General features: G+C 50.1%; 1 protein-coding gene across 3 annotated transcripts in view; it reads left to right on the top strand.

Annotated features, from left to right (window-relative positions):
* LOC147095740 (ras/Rap GTPase-activating protein SynGAP-like) overlaps positions 1 to 27,697 on the top strand; it is a 756,836-nt gene that overhangs the window by 281,394 nt on the left and 447,745 nt on the right. The gene's annotated exons all lie outside the window — the stretch shown is intronic.

Raw genomic sequence — 27,697 nt, 5'->3', positions numbered from 1 at the left:
GGGGACAGTGGGACTGAGGGAGTGAGGACAGGACAGTGGGACTGAGGGAGGGGACGGGACAGGGGGACTGAGGGAGTGGGGACAGTGGGACTGAGGGAGTGGGGACAGTGGGACTGAGGGAGTGGGGACGGGACAGTGGGACTGAGGGAGTGGGGACAGTGGGACTGAGGGAGGGGATGGGACAGTGGGACTGAGGGAGTGGGGACAGTGGGACTGAGGGAGGGGATGGGACAGTGGGACTGAGGGAGTGGGGACAGTGGGACTGAGGGAGGGGATGGGACAGTGGGACTGAGGGAGTGGGGACAGTGGGACTGAGGGAGGGGATGGGACAGTGGGACTGAGGGAGTGGGGACAGTGGGACTGAGGGAGTGGGGACGGGACAGTGGGACTGAGGGAGGGGACATAAGAACATAAGAAATAGGAGCAGGAGTAGGCCAATCAGCCCCTCGAGCCTGCTCCGCCATTCAATAAGTTCATGGCTGATCTGATCCTAACCGCCAATCCACTATCACAGAACCATCTCCTGAATCTAACAGAATTAGACACACGAAATAGGAGCAGGATCAGGCTACACGGCCCCTGGGCCTGCTCCGCTACCCACAGGGCCATGACCGATCCGAACCTAGACTCATGTCCAAATTCCTGCCCGCTCCCCGTAACCCTTAATTCCCTTTACTTCTAGGAAACTGTCTATTTCTGTTTTAAATTTATGTAATGATGTAGCTTCTACAGCTTTTTGGGGCAGCATATTCCATGGACCTACCACCCTCTGAGTGAAGTAGTTCCTCCTCATCTCAGTTTTGAAAGAGCAGCCCCTTATTCTAAGACTATGCCCCCTAGTTCTAGTTTCACCCATCATCGGGAACATCCTCCCCGCATCCACCTGATCCAACCCCTTCACAATCTTATATGTTTCAATAAGATCGCCTCTCATTCTTCTGAACTCCAATGAGTAGAGTCCCAATCTGCTCAACCTCTCCTCATATGTCCATCCCCTCATCCCCGGGATTAACCGAGTGAACCTTCTTTGTACTGACTCGAGAGCAAGTATGTCCTTTCTTAAGTATGGACACCAAAACTGTACGCAGTATTCCAGGTGCGGTCTCACCAATACCTTGTACAACTGAAGCAATACCTCCCTATTTTTATATTCTATCCCCCTAGCAATGAAAGCCAACATTCCATTGGCCTTCTTAATCACTTGCTGCACCTGCATACTAACCTTTTGAGTTTCGTGCACCAGGACCCCCAGATCCCTTTGTACTTCAGTACTTTCCAGTTTCTTGCCATTAAGATAATAACTTGCTCTACAATTTTTCCTGCCAAAGTGCATAACCTCACACTTTCCAGTATTGTGTTCCATCTGCCAAATCTCTGCCCACTTACTTAGCCTGTCTATGTCCCCTTGCAGGTTTTTTATGTCCTCCTCACTCACTACTTTCCCTCCCATCTTAGTATCATCTGCAAACTTTGATATGTTACACTCGGTCCCCTCCTCCAAATCGTTAATATAGATTGTAAAGTGTTGGGGACCCAGCACTGACCCCTGCGGAACACCACTAGTTACTGATTGCCAGTCTGAGAATGAACCATTTATCCCAACTCTCTGCCTTCTGTTAGATAACCAATCCTCTATCCATGCCAGAATATTACCCCCAATCCCGTGATTTTTTATCTTAAGCAATAATCTTTTGTGTGGCACCTTGTCAAATGCCTTTTGGAAGTCTAAATACACTACGTCCACTGGTTCCCCTTTATCCACCCTATATGTTACTTCCTCAAAGAACTCCAGCAAATTTGTCAAACATGACTTCCCCTTCATAAAACCACGCTGACTTTGTCCTATTAAATGATGATTATCCAAATGTCCTGTTACTGTCTCCTTAATAATGGACTCCAAAATTTTACCTACCACAGATGTTAGGCTAACCGGTCTATAGTTTCCAGCCTTCTGTCTACTGCCCTTTTTAAATAAGGGTGTTACATTAGCAGTTTTCCAGTCTGCCGGGACCTTTGCCGAGTCCAGGGAGTTTTGGAAAATTATTACCAATGCATCCACAATCCCTACCACCACTTTCCTCAAGACCCTAGGATATAAGCCATCAGGTCCAGGTGATTTATCCGCCTTGAGTCCCATTATTTTACTGAGTACCACTTCCTTAGTGATTTTGATCGTCTTTAGCTCCTCCCCCCCTTTAGCCCCCTGTTTGTCCAGTGTTGGGATATTCTTAGTGTCTTCTACTGTAAAGACTGATATAAAATATTCATTCAGTGTTTTTGCCATCTCCATATTTCCCACCATTAATTTCCCGGTCTCATCCTCTAAGGGACCAACATTTACTTTAGCCACCCTTTTGCTTTTTATATAACTATAAAAACTCTTACTATCTGTTTTTATATTTTTTGCTAATTTACTTTCATAATCTATCTTCCCTTTCTTAATCAATCTTTTTGTTATTTTTTGCTGTCTTTTAAAGTTTTCCCAATCCTCTATCCTCCCACTAGATTTGGCTACCTTATATGCCCTTGTTTTTAGTCGAATACTATCCTTAATTTCTTTACTTAGCTATGGATGGCTGTCTTTTCTTTTACACCCTTTTCTTCTCAGTGGAATATATATTTTTTGGAAGTTGTAAAATAACTCCTTAAATGTACACCACTGATCATGTATCGTCTTACCCTTTTATCTATTTCCCAATCCACTCTACTCAATTCCAATCTCATACCTTCATAGTCTCCTTTATTCAAGCTCAGCACGCTTGTTTGAGATCCAACCTTCTCACCCTCTAATTGAATATGGAATTCAACCATGTTATGGTCACTCATTCCAAGGGGATCCTTTACTAGGACAATTTTAGGGAGTGGGGACGGGACAGTGGGACTGAGGGGGTGGGGACAGTGGGACTGAGGGAGTGGGAACGGGACAGTGGGACTGAGGGAGTGGGGACGGGACAGTGGGACTGAGGGAGGGGATGGGACACTGGGACTGAGGGAGGGGACGGGACAGTGGGACTGAGGGAGTGGGGACAGTGGGACTGAGGGAGGGGATGGGACAGTGGGACTGAGGGAGTGGGGACAGTGGGACTGGGGAGTGGGGACGGGACAGTGAGACTGAGGGAGTGGGGACGGGACAGTGGGACTGAGGGAGTGGGGATGGCACAGTGGGACTGAGGACATGACAGTGGGATTGAGGGAGTGGGGACGGGACAGTGGGACTGAGGGAGTGGGGACGGGACAGTGGGACTGAGGGAGTGGGGACGGGACAGTGGGACTGAGGGAGTGGGGACGGGACAGTGGGACTGAGGGATTGGGGACGGGACAGTGGGACTGAGGGGGTGGGGACAGGACGGGACTGAGGGAGTGGGGACTGGACGGTGGGACTGAGGGAGGGGATGGGACAGTGGGACTGAGGGAGTGGGGATGGGACAGTGGGACTGAGGGAGGGGACGGGACAGTGGGACTGAGGGAGTGGGGATGGGACAGTGGGACTGAGGGAGTGGGGACGGGCCAGTGGGACTGAGGGAGTGGGGACGGGACAGTGGGACTGAGGGAGGGGACGGGACGGGACTGAGGGAGTGGGGACTGGACGGTGGAACTGAGGGAGGGGATGGGACAGTGGGACTGAGGGAGTGGGGATGGGACAGTGGGACTGAGGGAGGGGACGGGACAGTGGGACTGAGGGAGTGGGGATGGGACTGAGGGAGTGGGGACGGGACAGTGGGACTGAGGGAGTGGGGACGGGACAGTGGGACTGAGGGAGTGGGGATGGGACAGTGGGACTGAGGGAGGGGACGGGACAGTGAGACTGAGGGAGTGGGGATGGGACAGTGGGACTGAGGGAGTGGGGACGGGACAGTGGGACTGAGGGAGGGGACGGGACAGTGGGACTGAGGGAGTGGGGACGGGACAGTGGGACTGAGGGAGTGGGGACGGGACAGTGGGACTGAGGGAGTGGGGACGGGACAGTGGGACTGAGGGAGTGGGGACGGGACAGTGGGACTGAGGGAGGGGACGGGACAGTGAGACTGAGGGAGTGGGGACGGGACAGTGGGACTGAGGGAGGGGACGGGACAGTGGGACTGAGGGAGTGGGGACGGGACAGTGGGACTGAGGGAGTGGGGACGGGACAGTGGGACTGAGGGAGTGGGGACGGGACAGTGGGACTGAGGGAGTGGGGACGGGACAGTGGGACTGAGGGAGGGGACGGGACAGTGAGACTGAGGGAGTGGGGATGGGACAGTGGGACTGAGGGAGGGGACGGGACAGTGGGACTGAGGGAGTGGGGGTGGGACTGAGGGAGTGGGGACGGGACAGTGGGACTGAAGGAGTGGGGACGGGACGGTGGGACTGAGGGAGTGGGAATAGGACAGTGGGACTGAGGGAGTGGGGACGGGACGGTGGGACTGAGGGAGTGGGGACGGGACAGTGGGACTGAGGGAGAGGGGACGGGACTGAGGGAGTGGGGACGGGACAGTGGGACTGAGGGCGTGGGGACGGGACAGTGGGACTGAGGGAGTGGGGATGGGACAGTGGGACTGAGGGAGGGGATGGGACAGTGGGACTGAGGGAGTGGGGACGGGACAGTGAGACTGAGGGAGTGGGGATGGGACAGTGGGACTGAGGGAGTGGGGACGGGACAGTGGGACTGAGGGAGGGGACGGGACAGTGGGACTGAGGGAGAGGGGACGGGACAGTGGGACTGAGGGAGTGGGGACGGGACAGTGGGACTGAGGGAGGGGACGGGACAGTGGGACTGAGGGAGTGGGGACGGGACAGTGGGACTGAGGGAGTGGGGACGGGACAGTGGGACTGAGGGAGTGGGGACGGGACAGTGGGACTGAGGGAGAGGGGACGGGACAGTGGGACTGAGGGAGTGGGGACGGGACAGTGGGACTGAGGGAGGGGACGGGACAGTGAGACTGAGGGAGTGGGGACGGGACAGTGGGACTGAGGGAGGGGACGGGACAGTGGGACTGAGGGAGTGGGGACGGGACAGTGGGACTGAGGGAGTGGGGACGGGACAGTGGGACTGAGGGAGTGGGGACGGGACAGTGGGACTGAGGGAGTGGGGACGGGACAGTGGGACTGAGGGAGTGGGGAGGGGACGGGGGGACTGAGGGAGTGGGAATGGGACAGTGGGACTGAGGGAGTGGGGAGGGGACGGGGGGACTGAGGGAGTGGGAATGGGACAGTGGGACTGAGGGAGTGGGGACGGGACAGTGGGACTGAGGGAGTGGGGATGGGACAGTGGGACTGAGGGAGAGGGGACGGGACAGTGGGACTGAGGGAGTGGGGACAGGACAGTGGGACTGAGCGAGAGGGGACGGGACAGTGGGACGGAGGGAGTGGGGACGGGACAGTGGGACTGAGGGAGTGGGGACGGGACAGTGGGACTGAGGGAGTGGGGACGGGACAGTGGGACTGAGGGAGTGGGGACGGGACAGTGGGACTGAGGGAGTGGGGACAGGACAGTGGGACTGAGCGAGAGGGGACGGGACAGTGGGACGGAGGGAGTGGGGACGGGACAGTGGGACTGAGGGAGTGGGGACGGGACAGTGGGACTGAGGGAGTGGGGACGGGACAGTGGGACTGAGGGAGTGGGGACGGGACAGTGGGACTGAGGGAGTGGGGACGGGACAGTGGGACTGAGGGAGTGGGGACGGGACAGTGGGACTGAGGGAGTGGGGACGGGACAGTGGGACTGAGGGAGTGGGGACGGGACAGTGGGACTGAGGGAGTGGGGACGGGACATTGGGACTGAGGGAGTGGGGACGGGACAGTGGGACTGAGGGAGTGGGGACGGGACAGTGGGACTGAGGGAGTGGGGACGGGACAGTGGGACTGAGGGAGTGGGGATGGGACAGTGGGACTGAGGGAGTGGGGACGGGACAGTGGGACTGAGGGAGTGGGGATGGGACATTGGGACTGAGGGAGAGGGGACGGGACAGTGGGACTGAGGGAGTGGGGACGGGACAGTGATGGTGAGTTTAAGTCAGAGGGAGTAGAGATGGGACCGTGACAAAGCGAGGGGGAAGAGATAGACAGGAGGAGGTAATTTTAACCGAACCAACCCGTCAGGATACTGATGGGAACGGGTGTGACGCTGGATTTACACCCCGCCTGATTTTACTTGCCACTGAAATCAGTATTGCGCAGGGTGTAAAACCATCATTCCACTCAATCCCATGGTATTCCCGCCCGGCGTGGTAGGTTAAATTTACTCCCAGAGAGTGAGGCAGGGCAGGGAATATAAGACAGCCAGGGAGAGGGGGAGAAAGGCAGAGATGGAAAGACTGGACAGGGGGCAATGAGATTGTTGTGGATAGAGAGAGCTGGAGAGCAAGAGATAATGAGATAAAGTCAGAGCAAGGCTGAGGAATAGATAGTGAGACAGCAAGAGAAAGAGAGCTGGTAACCAGGCGAGGCAGCAAGATAGAGAGGGAGGGAGGGACTGGGTGACTGACTGTAAGATGGCGAGGGACAGACTAACACAGAGAATGGATGATTTTGATGCAAACCATGCTATTGTGGCATGAAAATCATGCAGGGTCTTCAGAGGAACACAATAGGGCACTGTGCATCGGAACAGTGGATTTGGGAAACCATGTTTTGGGTTTGATGGAAACTGGGATTTCTTCTGTTTCGAATGATCAAATCGAAATATTCCAGGAGGGAAATGCCTCTTGGGCAGTAGTGCAAAATGGGCAATAACAAATCGGCTGTCCCCCTCCCCGTTCTAAACCCCGCACGGATTTTGTTTCTGGTGAGCCTGCTTTAAAGAAAGTTGCTTAGCGAGGGAAAGATCGTCTTGTTCTGAAGTCTGGGCCAAGTATAATTACAGCTAGCACTTGGTCATGTATTATCTTGTGTTTCTCAAACATTTAGCTTCACATCACATTGGGCATTGGGGTGGGGTGGGGTGGCATGGGTACTAAGATGGACTAATGTTACAGATTTTGAAGGTATGTACATAAGGACTCTAAAAGGGGATTCTAAGAATTGTGAAACACTTTGTCAATGTAGTCCCAGAAAACAGTTTGAAGTGCATTTGTAATATCTTCGTGCCTTCATTCTATGGATTTAGTTAATTTTGTATACATTTACACCCTACAATAAATACTTTTTGTCATTTAGCCTGAAATATATAGTCTGTCAGCATGGTGTTATTCTGTCTAATCGACCGGTCAGGAGCCTGTCATTGAATCTTATACTATTTCTGATATATAACCAGTGGTACCAGAATTTCTTGATAAATCTATGCCATACCATCCCCAGTCACTTCAATGCAGAAAGTTAAGCTTTGCTTCATGTGGATCTACGTATTGTAGCCACCTTTTATGATCAGCATGCATAAATAGGCGCCACTGCATTGGCACAAACCACAATTATTATAGAATAGGGACCACTGCACTGGCACAGTCCACTGTTACTGTAGAATAGGGGCCACTGCACTGGCATAAACCACTGTTATTATAGAATGGAGGCCATGGCACTGGCACAGACCACTGTTACTGTAGAATAGGGACCACTGCACTGACATAAACCACTGTTATTGTAGAATAGGGGCCACTGCACTGGCATAAACCACTGTTATTGTAGAATAGGGGCCACTGCACTGGCATAAACCACTGTTATTATAGAATAGGGGCCACTGCACTGGCACAATCCACTGTTATTATAGAATAGGGGCCACTGCACTGGCACAATCCACTGTTAGTATAGAATGGAGGCCATGGCACTGGCACAGACCACTGTTACTGTAGAATAGGGGCCACTGCACTGGCATAAACCACTGTTATTGTAGAATAGGGGCCACTGCACTGGCATAAACCACTGTTATTGTAGAATAGGGGCCACTGCACTGGCACAGACCACTGTTATTGTAGAATAGGGGCCACTGCACTGGCATAAACCACTTATTATAGAATAGGGGCCACTGCACTGGCATAAACCACTGTTACTGTAGAATTGGGGCCACTGCACTGGCACAGACCACTGTTATTATAGAATAGGGGCCACTGCACTGGCACAATCCACTGTTACTGTAGAATTGAGGCCACTGCACTGGCACAGACCAGTGTTATTGTAGAATAGGAGCCACTGCACTGGCATAAACCATTGTTATTATAGAATAGGGGCCACTGCACTGGCATAAACCACTGTTACTGTAGAATTGGGGCCACTGCACTGGCACAGACCACTGTTATTATAGAATAGGGGCCACTGCACTGGCACAATCCACTGTTATTGTAGAATTGAGGCCACGGCACTGGCACAGAACACTTATTATAGAATAGAGGCCACTGCAATGGCACAATCCACTGTTATTGTAGAATGGGGCCACTGCACTGGCACAAACCACTGTTGTAGTGTCTGCGTATCAATAATACACGGACTGCAGGAGAACAATAATAACAGGTATTTACTGAACAGAGGGTAAGCTTAAACTGAACGTACAGAAGCCTGCTATGGCTTTATATACAGGTGTGGTCACTGCCGGTACTGCAGTATAAAATCAGTTCTCTCTTAAAGGTACATACACAACAACTGTTACTGTAGAATGGGGGTCACGGCACTGGCACAGACCGCTCTTACTGTAGAATGGGGTCACGGCACTGGCACAGACCACTCTTACTGTAGAATGGGGTCACGGCACTGGCACAGACCACTCTTACTGTAGAATGGGGTCACGGCACTGGCACAGACCACTCTTACTGTAGAATGGGGTCACGGCACTGGCACAAACCACTGTTATTGTAGAATAGGGGCCACTGCACTGGCACAGACCATTGTTATTGTAGATTAGGGGCCACTGCACTGGCACAGACCATTGTTATTGTAGAATAGGGGCCATGGCACTGGCACAGACCATTGTTATTGTAGAATAGGGGCCACTGCACTGGTAAATCCACCAATCAGGGAACAGTACTGAGACCATTCCAAACGACTGTCCTGCAAGGTTCTACAGGTGAAGCCAACAGTGTTGAACAATTGGGGGCAATTTTAACCTAACCTTCCTGCCGGGAAATTGACGGGGATCGAGCACGACACTGGTTTTACAAACCACTCCGATTTAACTCTCTATTGAAGTCAATATCAGGCGGGGTGTAAAACCTGATCCCATGGGATTCCCACCTGATCAGTAAGGTTAAAATTTCCCCCCCCCCCCCCCCCGCTAAGTTTCACACTGGCCCAACAGCCATGCTTGGTGCACTTTCCAACGGGACTCATCGGATAAAAGTTGAGGATCGGGAATCCTGGCTGATCCAAGGGCACATCGTAGACCCCCAATTACCACCCGAGCTGTGCTCACAAACTCAGTGCAGACCAGGGATGGGACCTGGGACAACCCTGGCCTGTACAACTGAGTTCTGCGCTGGCTATTGGATGAAGCAACTGAGGGTGCTGCCCCAGCCCCCTTTCTTTTCAGGGAATCTCAGTCCCCTGTCACTTGCTTTCTCCTGAGCAGACTGGGCCTATATTCTCTACATTTTAGAAGAATGAGAGGTGATCTCATTGAAACATACAAAATTCTTACAGAGCTTGACAGGGTAGATGCTGGGAGGATGTTTCCCCTGGCTGGGGAGTCTAGAACCAGGGGTCACAGTCTCAGAATAAGGGGTCGGCCACTTAGGACTGAGATGAGGAGAAATTTCTTCACTCAGGGGGTGGTGAATCTTTGGAACTCTCTACCCCCAGAGGGCTGTGGAGGCTCAGTCGATGAGTATATTCAAGACAGAGATCGATGGATTTTTGGATATTAAGGGAATCAAGGGATATGGGGATAGGGCAGGAAAGTGGAGATGAGGTAAAAGATCAGCCATGATCTTATTGAATGGCGGAGCAGGCTCGAGGGGCCGAATAGCCTACTCGGGCTCCTATTTCTTATGTTCTTATGTTAGGAGAGTGTTCAGTAACTGGGGCGACATGTCAACCTGGAATTTTGGGAATAGGGTTGGGAATGCCCATTCATTTCATGTGGGCCCATTAACAGCACACCATCGCACGGCAGGGGGTAACAGGTGTCACAGCCGGAGCGGCTGTGTGTAGCGAGGAGATTATCTTTGTAGTTTCCACACAGCGCCCCCTGCTCCCTGTTCACTGCCTGCAGAAAGAAATTAATTAAACACCTTAGCCAGAGGCATTAACCCTTCAAAAGGTGACCGCAGAATCAGTGCAGACGTTTTACTTTGTCAACTGCTCTTCTTCGAAATAGAGGCCGTGGGATCCTTCACATCCAGCCGAGAGGGCCGACGGGGCCTCGGCTTAACGTCTAATCCGAGAAACTGACCCTCCGACAGTGCAACACTCTCTCAGTACTGCCCCTCTGACAGTACAGCACTCCCTCAGTACTGACCCTCCGATCATGCAGCGCTCTCTCAGTACTGCCCCTCCGACAGGGAACACTCCCTCAGTACTGACCTTCCGACAGTGCAACACTCTCTCAGTACTGCCCCTCTGACAGTACAACACTCCCTCAGTACTGACCTTCCGACAGTGCAATACTCTCTCAGTACTGCCCCTCTGACAGTACAGCACTCCCTCATTACTGACCCTCCGACAGTGCAACACTCTCTCAGTACTGCCCCTCTGACAGTACAGCACTCCCTCAGTACTGACCCTCCGATCGTACTGACCCTCCCTCAGTACCAACCCTCTGGCAGTGCATCACTCCCTCAGTACTACCCCTCCGACAGGGAACGCTCCCTCAGTACCAACCCTCTGACAGTGCATCACTCCCTCAGTACCATCCCTCTGACAGTGCATCACTCCCTCAGTACCATCCCTCTGACAGTGCAGCATTCCCTCAGTACCAAACCTCTGACAGCGCAGCACTCCATCAGTACCAACCCTCTGACAGTGCATCACTCCATCAGTACCAACCCTCTGACAGTGCAGCACTCCGTCAGTACTGCCCCTCTGACAGTGCAGCACTCCGTCAGTACCAACCCTCTGACAGTGCAGCACTCAGTCAGTACTGCCCCTCTGACAGTGCAGCACTCCCTCAGTACCAACCCTCTGACAGTGCAGCACTCCCTCAGTACCAACCCTCTGGCAGTGCAGCACTCCCTCAGTACTGCCCCTCTGACAATGCATCACTCCCTCCGTACTTCCCCTCTGACAGTGCATCACTCCCTCAGTACTGCCCCTCTGACAATGCAGCACTCCCTCAGTACCAACCCTCTGACAGCGCATCACTCCCTCAGTACTGCCCCTCTGACAGTGCAGCACTCCCTCAGTACTGCCCCTCTGACAGTGCAGCACTCCCTCAGTACTGCCCCTCTGACAGTGCAGCACTCCCTCAGTACTGCCCCTCTGACAGTGCAGCACTCCCTCAGTACTGCCCCTCTGACAGTGCATCACTCCTTCAGTACCAACCCTCTGACAGTGCATCACTCCCTCAGTACCAACCCTCTGACAGTGCATCACTCCCTCAGTACCAACCCTCCAACAGTGCAGCACTCCATCCGTACCGCCCCTCCGACAGTGCAACACTCCATCAGTACTGCCCCTCCGACAGTGCAGCACTCCATCAGTACTGCCCCTCCGACAGTGCAGTGCTCCCTCAGTACTGCCCCTCCGACAGTGCAGCGCTCCCTCAATGCTGCCCCTCCGACAGTGCAGCGCTCCCTCATTACTGCCCCTCTGACAGTGCAGCGCTCCCTCATTACTGCCCCTCTGACAGTGTAGCGCTCCCTCATTACTGCCCCTCTGACAGTGCAGCGCTCCCTCAGTACCGCCCCTCTGACAGTGCAGCGCTCCCTCAGTACCGCCCCTCTGACAGTGCAGCGCTCCCTCAGTACTGCCCCTCCGACAGTGCAGTGCTCCCTCAGTACTGCCCCTCCGACAGTGCAGCGCTCCCTCATTACTGCCCCTCTGACAGTGCAGCGCTCCCTCATTACTGCCCCTCTGACAGTGCAGCGCTCCCTCATTACTGCCCCTCTGACAGTGCAGCGCTCCCTTAGTACCGCCCCTCTGACAGTGCAGCGCTCCCTCAGTACCGCCCCTCTGACAGTGCAGCGCTCCCTCATTACTGCCCTTCTGACAGTGTAGCGCTCCCTCAGTACCGCCCCTCTGACAGTGCAGCGCTCCCTCAGTACTGCCCCTCTGACAGCGCATGCTCTCTCAGTACTGCACTGGGAGTGTCGGACTGGATTTTATGTTCAATTCTCTGGAGTGGGACTTGAACCAACGACCTTTTGACTCAGAGGCGAGAGTGCTACCCACTGAGCCACAGCTGACAATTGCCTGGGTGATCAGCCCTGTGTGTTCCTACCTTAGCGTTACAATGGTCATGCTTTTACCCTTCAGCTGAAAGGCCATGACCTCATGTCCTGCATTCCGTGACCTTTACCCTTGGTTTACACAGACTACCTGGTATCAGCAGGTAAAAGTTCCACAGTGGGTCTCTGGACAGTTACATCAGCTGCCCTGTCTCCTAACATGTGCAAAACGTATAGGCGCCAAATGGAAGGTCAGAACTGCATAAAAGACAAACGGCTATCTTTATAATGACAACGGTACCAACCACCCAAGAGGCCTTAGCAGTCCAAGTTTATTGTTGACATTTTACAAACACTGCCTGTTTCCACAGATTTGTAGAGAAACTGGGTTAGAGGTTCATCTTGGCCGGTGGTGCACAACGGGTGGAATCGCATGGGCCACCTGTTCTACGTGCCGCACAATGTTCAGTTCCGTTGCAGTCAATGGAATTAAATATCAGGCGCTGCCTATAACAGGCGGACAACCCCATACTGCCCGTTTTGCGCCACTGCCCCAGACGAATTTCTATCCCACTGTCTATTAAGCACAAAATGGAGTCCTGAACATAAAATGGATTCTTTAAGACAACCTTTCCACCTAGCGTTACAAAACACTCTCATCATCCTTGGGGCCTCTCCATGAGTCAGATTGCTAATCGGAGCTAAATTAGCAGCAGAATTGCATTGTGTCCCATACCAACTAGGAACTGGACCAAGACTGCCCCAAGCTAATCTCATGTACAACAACAACATGCATTTATATAGCACCTTTAACACACCTCCATAACATCGCTCGTCTCCGCCCTTGCCTCAGCTCATCCGCTGCTGAAACCCTCATCCATGCCTTTGTTACCTGGCCTCCCACATTCCACCCTACGTAAACTTGAGGTCATCCAAAACTCGGCTGCCCGTGTCCTAACTCGCACCAAGTCCCGTTCGCCCATCACCCCTGTGCTCCCTGACCTACATTGGCTCCCGGTTAAGCAGCACCTCGATTTCAAAATTCTCATCCTTGTTTTCAAATCCCTCCATGGCCTCGCCCCTCCCTATCTCTGTAATCTCCTTCAGCCCCTCCCCCCCCCTATCTCTGTAATCTCCTTCAGCTCCCCCCCCCCCCCCCGAGATATCTGCGCTCCTCTAATTCTGCCCTCTTGAGCCTCCCTGATTATAATCGTTCAACCATCGGTGGCCGTGCCTTCTGTTGCCTGGGCCCTAAGCTCTGGAATTCCTTCCCTAATCCTCTCCGACTCGCTACCTCTCTCTCCTCCTTTAAGACGCTCCTTAAAACCTACCTCTTTGACCAAGCTTTTGGTCACCGGCCCTAATTTCTCCTTATGTGGCTCGGTGTTAAATTTGTTGTCTTAAAATACTCCTGTGCAGCGCCTTGGGATGTTTTACTACGTTAAAGGCGCAATACAAATACAAGTTGTTGTTGTTGTAGTAAAACGTCCCCAGGCGCTTCACAGGACGTCATCAAATAAAAATTTACACCGAGCCACATAAGGAGATGTTAGGACAGATTTTGTGGAGGTTTAGGGAGGGAATTGCAGAGCTTAGGGTCCAGGCAGCTGATGGCACGGCCGCCAATAGTGGAACGATTAAAATCCGGGATGCGCAAGAGGCCAGAATTGGAGGAGTGCAGAGATCTCGGAGGCTTGTAGGGCTAGAAGAGGTTACAGAGATGAAACAACCTTACAGCCAACAAAGGAGACTTTCATCCCATCGGAATCGAGATCATGGAGGGAAAAGAACAATGTCCAGTTCATTGCTTCCCCATTCCCAGTGTGTTCATTGACTGCTGAGATACACTGGGGGGGGAAATGAGACCAATGGGTCCTTTGTGTTGTCTTTATTTCCATCAGTAAGACAGTCCAAGACAGCACAGTCATGGTGGGTTATAGGGTACATCCCTCATGGAAATGGAGGGCAGCAGTGTGGGCCTAGTTCTAAAGGCTTCGATGCCTTTCAGCAATGGATAGATGTACCCTCACTCCCATCTCCTGATTGAGGTACTGAGAGTGTCCCTACATTGTACAAATCCCTGACAGTATATCCGTCCCATTCTTGATTAATTTTGTAATGGGCAGATTCCTGACTCTTCCCTGTCCTGGGCCAATATTTATTCCTCAACCAACATCACTAAAAACAGATGATCTGGTCATTATCACATTGCTGTTGGTGGGAGCTTGCTGTGCGCAAATTGGCTGTCGCGTTTCCCACATTACAACAGTGACTCCACTTCAAAAAGTACTTCATTGGCTGTAAAGCGCTTTGGGGCGTCCAGTGGTCGTGAAAGGTGCGATATAAATGTAAGGCTTTCTTTCTTTGTATTTCAGAAATTTCCAACTGTCTCTGTATAGATACACCACTGTTGCAATATTCTATGGATTCCCCACTGCCTCCGCATTCTATAGATTCCCTATTAGCTCCGCATTCTATAGATTCCCTATTAGCTCTGCATTCTATAGATTCCCTATTATCTCTGCATTCTATAGATTCCCTATTATCTCTGCATTCTATAGATTCCTTATTATCTCTGCATTCTATAGATTCCTTATTATCTCTGCATTCTATAGATTCCCTGTTATCTCTGCATTCTATAGATTCCTTATTATCTCTGCATTCTATAGATTCCCTATTATCTCTGCATTCTATAGATTCCTTATTATCTCTGCATTCTGTAGATTACCTATTATCTCTGCATTCTATATATTCCTTATTATCTCTGCATTCTATAGATTCCCTATTATCTCTGCATTCTATAGATTCCCTATTATCTCTGCATTCTATAGATTCCCTATTATCTCTGCATTCTGTAGATTACCTATTATCTCTGCATTCTATATATTCCTTATTATCTCTGCATTCTATAGATTCCCTATTATCTCTGCATTCTATAGATTCCCTATTATCTCTGCATTCTATAGATTCCCTATTATCTCTGCATTCTATAGATTCCTTATTATCTCTGCATTCTGTAGATTACCTGTTATTTCCATATTCTGTAGGTTCCCCGTTATCTAAGTGTAGTGTATGTAACGTTCCACCTTTAAGAGAACTATTTTAAGGGTTGCACTACTTTATCTTGGCTACTGTATACTGTAATACTGGTGGTGACCACACCGGTATATAAGTGCTGTGTAAGGATTTATTGGGCAGTTCCGCCCTGACCTTCAACCAGTAAAGTCCTGTTAAAGTTTACTCTTGTGGTCTGTGTAGTAATTCGCAATATAACACACAGACTTAACACTAAGTATTCTATAGATTCTCTAGCATTTAAGAATTAGATATATTCCCTATAATCTGTATTCTATGGATTTCCAGCTGTCTCTGTATTCCATAGGTTACCAACTATCTATATGTCAGTATTCTGTCGGTTTTCAAGAGGCCTTGGCTTAATGTCTTATCCGAAAGACGGCACCGCCGAGTGTCAGCCTAGAGCATTTGCTCGAGTCACTGGAGTGGGACTTGAACCCACAACCTTCTAGCTCAGAGGCTGAGAGTGCTACCCACTGAGCCACGGCCGACACCTGAAAATACAGAATACACGTACGACTAGAGAAGGTCAGAGGTCAAGAAGCCACTTCAGGGGGTGCTGGGGGAATGAGCAGAGGAGACAACCCCAAAGCTACCGCACGTTGACACAGTGTGTTAGTGCCCTAACCCGCATCACCTCAGGGCAAGCACCAGTATGGTCTGGGATTCTGAACTAAGTGGAGACGTCTAGTCCTGGGCCTTGAGGTACAGCTCTGGCATCAATTGAGCAGGTTATAAATCACGCTGCCTGATTGTTTGTGACAAGACTCGTGTCTCAACATCAGGTGCTGTAATAGGAATTTGTCCTGTCCCCCTGTGCCTTTCTCTAATTCTAAGTTGATGAGCGTCATCATTAGAAATTTATCAACTGTAATTTTTCCAGATGTCGCTGTCTCAGCCTCACAAAGCTCCTGTCACTAATTGAAGTGCCAGTCACTGCGTGTACCGTCTAATTGCAGAGACATGGGGCTTGATTTTACCAGGCCCGAGGAGGCGGGTTTGGAGGCGTGTGAGGTGTTAAAAGTGTGGAAAATGGCGGGCGGATCTGATCCCGCCGCCATCCCGCCTCCGAGCAATTTTTCATGGTTTCAGACCCCGTTTCCATCCCGCCTCCAAGAGGCGGGATAGGCTCTTAAGAACCAGTTAATTGCCTCTATAATCCCATTTTGAGAGGCCTTTCTGATTTTAACACATTTCCCCCGTGCTGCACATCTCCTCTGGAACACGCCAGTTAATCCTGGCAGCCTCACAAGTGAATGGCTTACTAACAGCTGCAGCTCCACCATTAAAAAGGAATTTTCACCAATGATCATTTGCAGGTGGCAGAACTTTGTTGTCTCAGGTCTGGGGGAACTTTTAGCAGGCCTACTCATTGTTGTGGAAGTTTAGAGCCTGACACCCATCTGCAGTGTGACCTCCTGGGAAACCCCTCTCCCCACCTTGACTGAGCGCTTCCTCAACCCATCCTTTCCACGGAGGTTGCCATCCTTTCCGTGGTGATGCGTTCATGCACCAATGCCTCCACAAAGGCTCTGCTCATGTTCGCGACGGACTCCTCCATTCACTCCACACTCGCAGCTACCCTGGAGACAAAGCCTGCCAGAGACTCCTGCACCTGTTCCTGGAGTTCCAGCACCGCTCTCCTTCTGGATGGACCCGGAGGCACAGGGTCGACATGCAGCTGAGCCGAGCTGGCAGAGTCCTGCGCCCTTTGACGAGGACTCTCCACTGCTGTCCCTGTCTCCACCATCTGCTGATGCTCACTTGTGATCTGTGATACACCAGGTGACAGCACTACTCTATGTCCCGAAGGTCCCACCAAGGTGTGAGTGTCTGCGCTGGTGCTGGGTGTGCTGAATTTTGCTGACGCTGTGCCCTCAGAGGTTGCAGCTTCCTCTGAGGAGTCTTCAGGCTCAGGCTGTTCCTCCTAGACAGTGGGGACGGGGGCTCTCGATGGTCCTGTGGGGGAGTAAAGGAAAGAGTTAGATATGTGAGATAAAGGTTGCATGCACATTGAATTGTGCAGATGATCATAAGTCAATCTGTTAGAGCATCAGAATCATTATCAGTCACTCATGCAATGTCAATGAGAGAGATGCAAAACTATTGTCACCAGCTTGCTGTGATGCGCCTGTCTGTCCGTCCCCCACTTGTGCATCCTCCTCCACTCCCACGATCTCCAGGACCGCCTCCTCTGCACTGGTGAGCTGGGCAATTGAGGGTGGCCCTCCTCCTGTCCTCGCCCTTTCCCTCTTATTATGGGCTCTCTTTTCCTGCAATGAGGGACACAAGTGGAGTTTGAGTGAGAATGAAGGAGTGAGTGTAGAGAATCCATAGCATAGATGCTTAGAAGGAGACAAAGATGGAGTGAGGTGCCAAGACCAAGAGCCCTCCCTGTGTGTTGTAAGTTGTTGTCATTGCATCACAGTGATAGGGCTGCATAGTCGAATAGTTAAGTGAATGTGAACATAGAGAGAGAGGGAATGGGTAAGGCTGCAGGGATGTACGGGTGAAGTGGGATGTGGAGGAGGAGGTTGACAAAGCAGAGTGCTGGTGATGAGAGGTGATGGGGATCAGATTGAGGGTGATGGGAATGTAATACTCACTTTTCCTGTGCAGAGAAGATCATGAAACCTCTTTCTGCACTGCAGCCAGGTTCTGCTGCACATAGAAATAGCATTGACCTCCTGGGCCACTTGCAGCCACACAGCTTTAGTCTGTTGTGGAGGCTTTTTTCCTCCCTGAGGAAGGAAAGAGCACCTCCTTATTTGCTCTTGCTCCCTCCACCAGAGCTTGGAGGGAGGCCTCATCGAATCTGGGTGCACACTTTGGTCCAGTGTTGGACATACTTGCAGAAGGAATCCCTCAGAAGAATGGTCATAAAGTTGTAAGGCTGAAAAAGAATGAAGGCTGCTTGCAGGCCTTAAATGCAGCTGCATAGATGACGTCATCGGAGGCGAGTTTCTGTATGAAAAGACTCATTGGGCCAGGGGTTTCCACACGCTGGAAATCAAGTGCCCAATTAGGGGAAAATCGGCCAATTGTCACGAATCACATCAGAGGCGGGGTCGGGAACTGCCGACCACCTGACACACACCCAGCCCGCCCCCATTGGCAAAATCCAGCCCATGGGGTGGGCGGTGCGTAAAATTGGACAACCGGCGGGGGGGGGGCGCAAAACCGGGGGTGTATCGCACCAGTCGCCCATTATATGCCCAGCCCTATATTTAGACTTCAATAGCACCAACTATCGGGTGTGTGGTATAACCGGCAGCAGAAGGGATTCCGCCTATTCTGTGCCACCCCCATCTTGCCCATGTCCAATTTCACCCTTTCCTTGTTCATTCAGAGCCAAAGCCTATAGTGCAGGACATCAAGGTTGAACAGCAAGGGGGAGGGGGTAGGGAGTGGAAGTTTCCTTTGATTGCCATTGCTAGCAAAATCATAAAAGCCTGTCCAGTTCTGGGCACCACACTTTAGGGAAGACATGAAGGCTTTGGAGAGGGTACAGAAGAGATTTACCAGAATGGTTCCAGGGATGAAGGATTACAGTCACGTGGACAGACTGGAGAAGCTGGGGTTGTTCTCCTTAGAGCAGAGAAGGCTAAGAGGATATTTGATAGGTGTTTAAAATCATGAATGGTTTAGATAGAGTAAAGAAAGAAACTGTTTCCAATGGCTGTAGGGTTGATAACGAGAGGGAGCAGATATAAGGTGAATGGCAAAAGAGCCATAGGCGACATGAGGAAAAAATTTTTACACGAGTGGTTAGGATTTGGAATGCACTGCCTGATAGGCTGGTGGACAGATTCAATTGTAGCCTTCAAAGGGGAATTAGATAAATACTTGAAGGAGAAAAAAATTGCAGGGATATGGGGAACGAGCAGGGGAGTGGGACTAACTGGATTGGTCTTCGAAAGAGCCGGCGCTGACTCGATGGGCTGAATGGCCTCCTTCTGTGCCATACTATTCCATGATTCTATAAAAGAACTTGTATATCTAGAATTTGAGGTTTGCTGGAACATGGATTTACATACAGTTTGCACTTGTATAGAACTTGCATCCATATAAAATGCACTTACCTGGAACTTGCATTTTATAAAATGTGCATTGATGCATAACCTGTATTTATATAGAACATTAACTTACATAGAATGTTATTTAGGTAGAGTTTGCATTGATATAAAACTTCCATTTGTATGGATTGTGCACTGGAATTTATCTAGAACTTCCATTTCCCACAATTTACATTTATTTTAAACCTTTATTAATATAATACTTACTGTCATAAATCGCAACTTCTACAAGAAGTACTACTGAACAGCCAGCTGAGGGCGCCGCCCGAGGAGTATAAATACTCGGGCGTGGGCCCACCTTGGCCAGAGACAGTCTGGAAACAGGAAGCTAGTGACTACTAACTAGACCTCCATGTTTTGTTACAAGTCGATTAAAGCATTGCTTTATGTACAACCAAGTGCGTAGTGAGTCTTTATTACGTCACTTACATTTATCTATAACTTGCGTTTATGGAAAACTTGACTAGAATTTGTATTTGTATAAAACCATACATAAAGCACTCTTGTGGGATCTTTAATATCCATCTGAAATGACAAATGAGGCCTCGGTTTAAAGTTCAATCTAGAGGACAGCAAAAGCCGACCAAGAGTTTTAGACAAGCTGGCGTTAGCCTCAAATAAGGTAATGGCCCAGAAATTCAGGTCGGAGGCTTCCCGCGGGTACAAGCCTCCGACCTGCACTTACCTCGCGTGCCGGCCGTTGAGCTGTGGGCCCCCGTGGAATTGCAATCCTGGGCCTCCTCCAACTGCCGGCGCGCAGTGCTTGCGTATCCCAGGGGCGCAGTTAGTTCGATGTGTCCCCTGGGACCACGTGGGCCATGGAGAGCCAATGGTAGCAGGGATTGCTTCATTCATAAGTTTGTCAAACCTATAAATACTATAAGCCCCAAAAATCACTAAAACTTCAAATAATTTTTTTTTTAAATCACATTTTTAAAATAAACTATAAATTACATTTATACAGGGGGCAGCACGGTGGCATAGGGGGCAGCACGGTGGCATAGTGGTTAGCACTGTTGCCTCACAGCGCCAGGGACCCGGGTTCAAATCCGGCCTCGGGTGACTGTCTGTGTGGAGTTTGCACATTCTCCCCGTGTTTGCGTGGGTTTCCTCCGGGTGCTCCGGTTTCCTCCCACAGTCCAAAGATGTGCGGGTTAGGTTGATTGGCCATGATAAAAAAAATTGGCCCTTAGTGTTAGGGGGGATTAAATATGTGGGGTTACGGGGATAGGGCTTGGGTGGGATGGCTGTCGGTGTAGGGACCGGGTGCTAGGGTTTGGATGATCAGCCATGATCTCGTTGAATGGCGGAGCAGGCTCGAAGGGCCGAATGGCCTACTCCTGCTCCTAGTTTCTATGTTTCTATGTTTCTACATGAAATAACTATTTTAAACAATAATTTAAATTTTAGAAAAAGTTAATTACATTTTCTAATGGGGCTAAAAATAAACTTACCTTTCTTTAAAGTATTTAAAAATAATAAACCTGTGGGAAAAATGTTTTAATTTTAATTAATTCACCACTTACCTTTTTAAAAGCAGGTCTTGCGACTGCTTTTTACATGTCTAACTTCTGGAGACTTACCTTCCCGGAGAAACCTGGAAAAAAAACGTAAGTTCGATGCGCACGCGCTGCCTCTCACGCGCACGCATTCCACCACTGAACCCCTTTCAGGGGAACGGACGTGCCGGTTTCCCGCGCATGCGCAGTGCATGCACAAAACCGGCACTTTCGTTGGGCCTACGCGTGAGTACCCCGTGCGTACTCACGCGTTGGGACCCGAATTTCTGGACCAATAATTCATAAAGATCCCTGACTATAGACTTATGACTTGGGAAGACATGTCATTGCATTGAAAGAGCAGCAGGACACAGGCTTTTTGTAACTTAAGTTGCAGGTACACCGAACACTCCCGTGGCTGGAGAAAAAAAGTGTGAAGATTTTAATAAGAATAAAATAATTGTACAAGACCCAACGCAGCTTTACAGGGTCCAGGTCGGCCCACCGGGAATCTAATCCCAAGTGTTGATTTGCGAACTGAGAACGAAAAGCCCCAATTTTAACTCGAGGTGTGGGGGGAAGAGTGCAAGGCTAGAGCAGGGCGAGCGTGGGGGCAAGTGCGGGGCAGGTGGGGGCGACATGAGGCTCACTAGCGTGAGGCCCAGGTCATTTAAATATATCAGGCCGAATCTCGTCCTAACCCGGCGTCAGTGGTGGGAGCTGGGGGAGCGCTTCAGGAGGCCATGACCTGGGGCTTGGGTGAACAGTCCCCTGCAGTCAGGTAAGTGGTGGTGGGGGGGAAGGGAGGGGGTTAGTCAATCATGGTCGGGGAAGGGAAGCCCGGGGCTCTGGGTTTCCTTGTGGGGCCTGAAGGAACACTCCTCCGCTTCCTGTCTCGCAAGGAAACTTTTTTTAAAAAAAGATTAAAGTTCACCCATCACCTTTGTGCTCACTGACCTACATTGGTTCCCGGTTGAGCAGCACCTCGATTTTAAAATTATCATCCTTGTATTCAAATCCCTCCATGGCCTCGTCCCTCCCTACCTCTATAAATTACTCCAGGCCTACAACACCCCGAGTTCTCTGCACTCCTCCAATTCTGGCCTCTTGCGTATCCCCGGTTTTCATTGCTCCACCATTGGCGGCCGTGTCTTCAGCTGTCTAGGCCCTAAGCTCTGGAATTCCCCCCCGAAACCTGCCCAACTCTCTCCTCCTTTAAGACGCTCCTTAAAACCTACCTCTTTGACCAAGCTTTTCATCACCTGTCCTAATATCTCCTTATGTGACTCGGTGTCAAATTTTGTTTGCTAATGCTCCTGTGAAACGCCTTGGGATGTTTTACTGCATTAAAGGTGCTATATAAATGCAATTTGTTGTTGATTTTGTTGTTGCCTTTTCTGGGCCTGCCACTCTTTCGTGCTTGGTGCTCCTGTTGAGGCCGGCTCTGAATGCCCAACGCCTGCCTGGCGCAAGGACCTAGCAGGCTGGCCAGAACGCGCCTGTCAAAATGACACATAATGGGAAAACCAGTGAGGAGCGGGCCTAAAATTGGGGCAAAAGGACTTGCATCTGTACAGCACATCCTCAGGCTACCCCAAAGTGCTTCACAGCCAATTAATTCTTGTGAAGTGCAGTCACTGGTGTAACATAGGGAAACGCAACAAATTTGTGCACAGCAAGCTGCCACACACAGCAATGAGGCCAATTAATCTCTTTTTAGGTGGTGCAGATTGAGGGATCAATGTTCCAAGAATTCCTCTGCTCTTCGAACAGTGTTTTGGGATCATTTGCGTCTACCTGATCAGGCAGGCTGAACTTCAGTTTAGCGTCTCATCCGAAAGATGGCACCTCCGACAGTGCAGTGCTCCCTCAGTACTGCACCGGGAGTGTCAGCCTGGATCACGTGCCCAAGTCTCGAACCCGCGGCCTTCTGACCTTGACAACACAACCAATAGTAAACACAATTTGCTTAATGTGCCTAAACAGACCCCGAGCCCAAACAATCTCGGGATCAGTGAACCCAGGACAAGGGTTGCCAACTCTGGTTGGACGCATTCCTAGAGGCTTCGTCACATGACCTCCCGCCCACAACCGTCCCGCCCCCACACTCCCACCATTGGTCGCCCAACATGTCCATCCTCGCGACGCCCGCCTTCCCACCGCCAATTGGGAAACAAACAGACTCTTCATTACCTGATTAGATGAAACATAGAAACATAGAAAAATAGGAGCAGGAGTAGGCCATTCGGCCCTTCGAGCCTGCTCCGCCATTCAATGCGATCATGGCTGATCCTCCATCTCAATACTATTGATCTTCTATCCCAATAGAGATTCTTGGCTCTCAGTGAAACAGTCCACTGTCTCCAACACTTTTATAGCTAGTAAGTGTTCAAAGAAAATTTCAAATGTTTTAATGCCCCTACGATTTTTAGAATCATAGAATGGTTACAGCATTGGAATGGTCATTCGGCCCGTCAAGCCCGTGCAGACTCTCAGCAAGTCCCACTCCCCCGCCCTTTTCCCATAGCCCTGCAAATGTCTTTCCTTCAGGTACTTATCCAATTCCCTTTTGAAAGCCACGATTGAATCTGCTTCCACCACCCTTTCAGGCACTGCATTCCAGATCTTAACCACTCGCTGCGTAAAAAAGGTTTTCTTCATGTCACCTTTGGTTCTTTTACTAATCACCTTAAATCTGTGACCTCTGTTTCTCGACCCTTCTGCCAATGGGAACAGTTTCCCTCTATCTACTCTGCCCAGACCCTTCATGATTTTGAACACCTCTATCAAATCTCCTCTCAACCTTCTCTGCTCCAAGGCAAACAACCCTAGCTTCTCCAGTCTATCCACGTAACTGAAGTCCCTCATTTCTGGAACCATTCTCGTAAACTTTTTCTGCAGCCTCTCTAAGGCCGTCACATCCTTCCTAAAGTGTGGTGCCCAGAATGGGACACAGTACTCCAGTGTTTTATACAGGTTCATCATAATTTCCACACTTTTGTACTCTATGGGGGAGAAATTCGGTTGTTAGCGCCATCGATTAACGCCTAAAGAGGCCGAGAAGTGGGGCGCTAGCCAATTTCCGGGCGGGCACAAGGCGCCTAGCGCCTCGCCCCATATTGAGCATGCATTTAGCGCCGGTGCTAAGTCTTAGCGCCCGCTCATGGGCGCAGACTGATTATGATATCATTTGAGTGTGCAACGCCTTTTGGGCGCCCCGGACCGGAAATTCAGTGGCGCCCCCCTCCGTAGCGCCTGGCGCTAATAGTGACAGCTTACCTGGAACCTTACCAAGTCGCTCTCGGGCTGGAGGAGCGTTATTTAAAGGGGACTGGTGTGGTTTAAAACCAGCAGCCATTTTTGGAGCACAACTTCCTTGAGAGCTACAAAGAGTTGCTGAGCTGCACACTGACAGCCATTTGACCACTGAGCCAGTGCAGGCAGACGATCTTCAGCCTTCTGACCATCACCTTGCTGTTGGTGAGCCTTGACAACGGGGGACCTTCCTGTGGGCACTTATTATGGGGGCTGCATTGGAGGGGAACGTCCTGCTGCTGAATCATCTGGAAAGGGCAGTGAGACGCTGGGAGAGGGGGGCGGGCATGGCCAGACGGAGGAGGGCCAACAGATGTTGCCACAGCAGACCTTACGCTGGCAGGGTTTTCCGACAGCAGTTTTCCTACATGAACATGCCGGAGGAGCAGTGTGTCAGAAGGCTGCGATTTAGAAAGGAGGTGGTGACTGAGCTGTGCCAGCTGCTTCAGCCAGATCTGCAGCCTCAGATAAAGTGCAGGACATCTCTGTCGGTGGCTGAGAAGATACCTGCTGGCCTGAACTTCTACGCGAGCGGCTCTTCTCAGGCTGCACGTCAGAGGCTGATCAAAAGTAGCTTCTAGGCCCCTCTCACGGAATGCTTGCTGCCATTCCAAGAACAGGAATGGAACCGGTCTGATACCCCCAAGCCTGTGAAGGGCAAGATGCATGTAAATAGCAGGCATGGCCATTGTAAATGAAGAAAGTGTTTCTTTACACAAAATGTGGTTCCTTCAAACATGAGAAAGCTATGGCAACAGAAAGCAAAACTAATACACTGACACATAACTGCCTCTCACACCCGGGAGACTGTCCAAAACATAAATCACATTCTGACCATCTTCCTTGGCCTTGATTCCACTGCGCCAACCAAAGCATCCAATGCCCCATCAGTGAGGCGTTCCGCCCTCTGCCTCACCCTTTCCATGTCTTGCTAGGCTGGTGCGCCACAGGTAGGCTCCCACCGCTTTGAAGGCCTACAAGGCAGTGAGTGTGTCTGGTGATGCCAATTGACCTGCCCCTTTAAGAGCTGGCTGGCGCCAGTGTGTCTCAGGGAAAGTGATTATTGACGGCACCCTCGCTGCGCCCCGCCGCCGCGAAATTGGGTTGCGCCGCCGGGTTAGCGCCTTAAGAGTAGCGTGCAGCGCTTGATTTAGCGCCGCAATCATCTTTAGGGGCGCTGCAACCCAATATCGCGCTAGGTGGCGCTAAATTGCGCCTGGCGCTAAACTTTGCGCATCGCCAGGACTAGTGCCCCAAACGCGGCTATACCGAATTTCTAGGCCTATATCTCTATTTATGAAGCCCAGGATCCTGTAAGCCTTTTTAACTGCTTTCGCAACCTGCCCTGCCACCTTCGACAATTTGTGCATTCATACCCCCAGGTCTCTCTGTTTGTGCACCCACTTGAACATACGAACATACGAATTAGGAGCAGGAGTAGGCCACTCGGCCCTTCGAGCCTGCTCCGCCATTCAATAAGAGCACGGCTGATCTGATTACTCCACATTCCCGCCTACCCCCGATAACTTTTCACCCCCTTGCTTACCAAGAATCTATCTACCTCTGCCTTAAAAATATTCAAAGACTCTGCTTCCACCGCCCTCTGAGGAAGAGAGTTCCAAAGACTCACGACCCTCTGAGTGAAAAAAATTCTCATCTCTGTCTTAAATGGGCGACCCCTTATTTTAAACAGTGACCCCTAGTTCTAGATTCTCCCACAAGAGGAAACATCCTCTCCACATTCACCCTGTCCAGACCCCTCAGGATCTTATATATTTCAATCAAGTCACCTCTTACTCTTCTAAACTCCAGTGGATACAAGCCTAGCCTGTCCAACCTTTCCTCATAAGACAACCCGCCCATTCCAGGTATTAGTCTAGTAAACCTTCTCTGAACTGCTTCCAACGCATTTACATCCTTCCTTAAATAAGGAGACCAACACTGTACACAGTACTCCAGATGTGGTCTCACCAATGCCCTGTATACCTGAAACATAACCTCCCTACTTTTGTATTCAATTCCCCTCGCAATAAACAATAACATTCTATTAGCTTTCCTAATTACTTGCTGTACCTGCATACTAACCTTTTGCGATTCATGCACTAGGACACCCAGATCCCTCTGCATCTCAGAGCTCTGCAATCTCTCACCATTTAGATAATATGCTTCTTTTTTATTCTTCCTGCCAAAATGGACAATTTCACATTTCCCACATTATACTCCATTTGCCAGATCTTTGCCACTCACTTAACTTATCTATATCCCTTTGTAGCCTCCTTATGTCCTCTTCACAATTTACTTTCCTACCTATCTTTGTGTCATCAGCAAATTTAGCAACCATACCTTCGGTCCCTTCATCCAAGTCATTTATATAAATTGTAAAAAGTTGAGGCCCCAGCACTGATCCCTGTGGCACACCACTCGTTACATCTTGCCAATCAGAAAATGACCCATTTATGCCTACTCTCTGTTTCCTGTTAGCTAGCCAATCTTCTATCCATGCCAATATGTTACCCCCTACACCATGAGCTTTTATTTTCCGCAATAACCTTTGATGTGGCACCTTCTGGAAATATAAGTACAGTACATCCACCAGTTCCCCTTTATCCACAGCACATGTTACTTCCTCAAAGAACTCCAGTAAATTGGTTAAACATGATTTCCCTTGCACAAAACCATGTTGACTCTGCCTGATTACTTTGAACTTTTCTAAATGCCCTGCTACAACATCTTTAATAATAGCTTCTAACATCTTCCCTATGACAGATGTTAAGCTAACTGGCCTGTAGTTTCCTGCTTTCTGTCTCCCTCCCTTTTTGAATAAAGGAGTTACATTTGCTATTTTCCAATCTAATGGAACCTTCCCCGAATCTAGGGAATTTTGGAAAATTAAAACTAACGCATCAACTATCTCACTAGCCACTTTTAAGACCCTAGGATGAGGATTGTACCATTTAGTTTATATGTCTTCTCCTCATTCTTTCTACCAAAATGTATTACTTCACACTTTTCTGCATTAAATTTAATCTGCCATGTGTCTGCCCTTTTCACCACCTGTCTATGTCTTCCTGAAGTCTATCACTCTCCTCCTCACTGTTCACTATACTTCCAAGTTTTGTGTCATCTGCAAATTTTGAAGTAGTGCCCTGTACACCCAAGTCCAAGTCATTAATATATATCAAGAAAAGCAGTGGTCCAAGTACTGACCCCTGGGGAACACCACTGTATACCTTCCTCTAGTCCGAAAAACAACCGTTCACCACTACTCTCTGTTTCCCATCACTTAGCCAATTTCATATCCATGCTGCCACTGTCCCTTTTATTCCATGGGCTTCAACTTTGCTGGCAAGCCTATTATGTGGCACTTTGTCAAACGCCTTTTGGAAATCCATGTACACCACATCAACCGCATTGCCCTCATCAACCCTCTCTGTTACCTCATCAAAGAACTCAATCAAGTTAGTTAAACACAATTTGCCTTTAACAAATCCATGCTGGCTTTCCTTAA

This window comes from Somniosus microcephalus, unplaced genomic scaffold, assembly GCF_052327205.1.
Source record: "Somniosus microcephalus isolate GS21.2 unplaced genomic scaffold, FLI_Smic_1.0 unresolved_chr1, whole genome shotgun sequence".
Taxonomy (NCBI): Eukaryota; Metazoa; Chordata; class Chondrichthyes; order Squaliformes; family Somniosidae; genus Somniosus; species Somniosus microcephalus.
The sequence above is the reverse complement of the archived record's forward strand: the minus strand, read 5'-3'. Positions and strand labels throughout refer to the sequence as shown.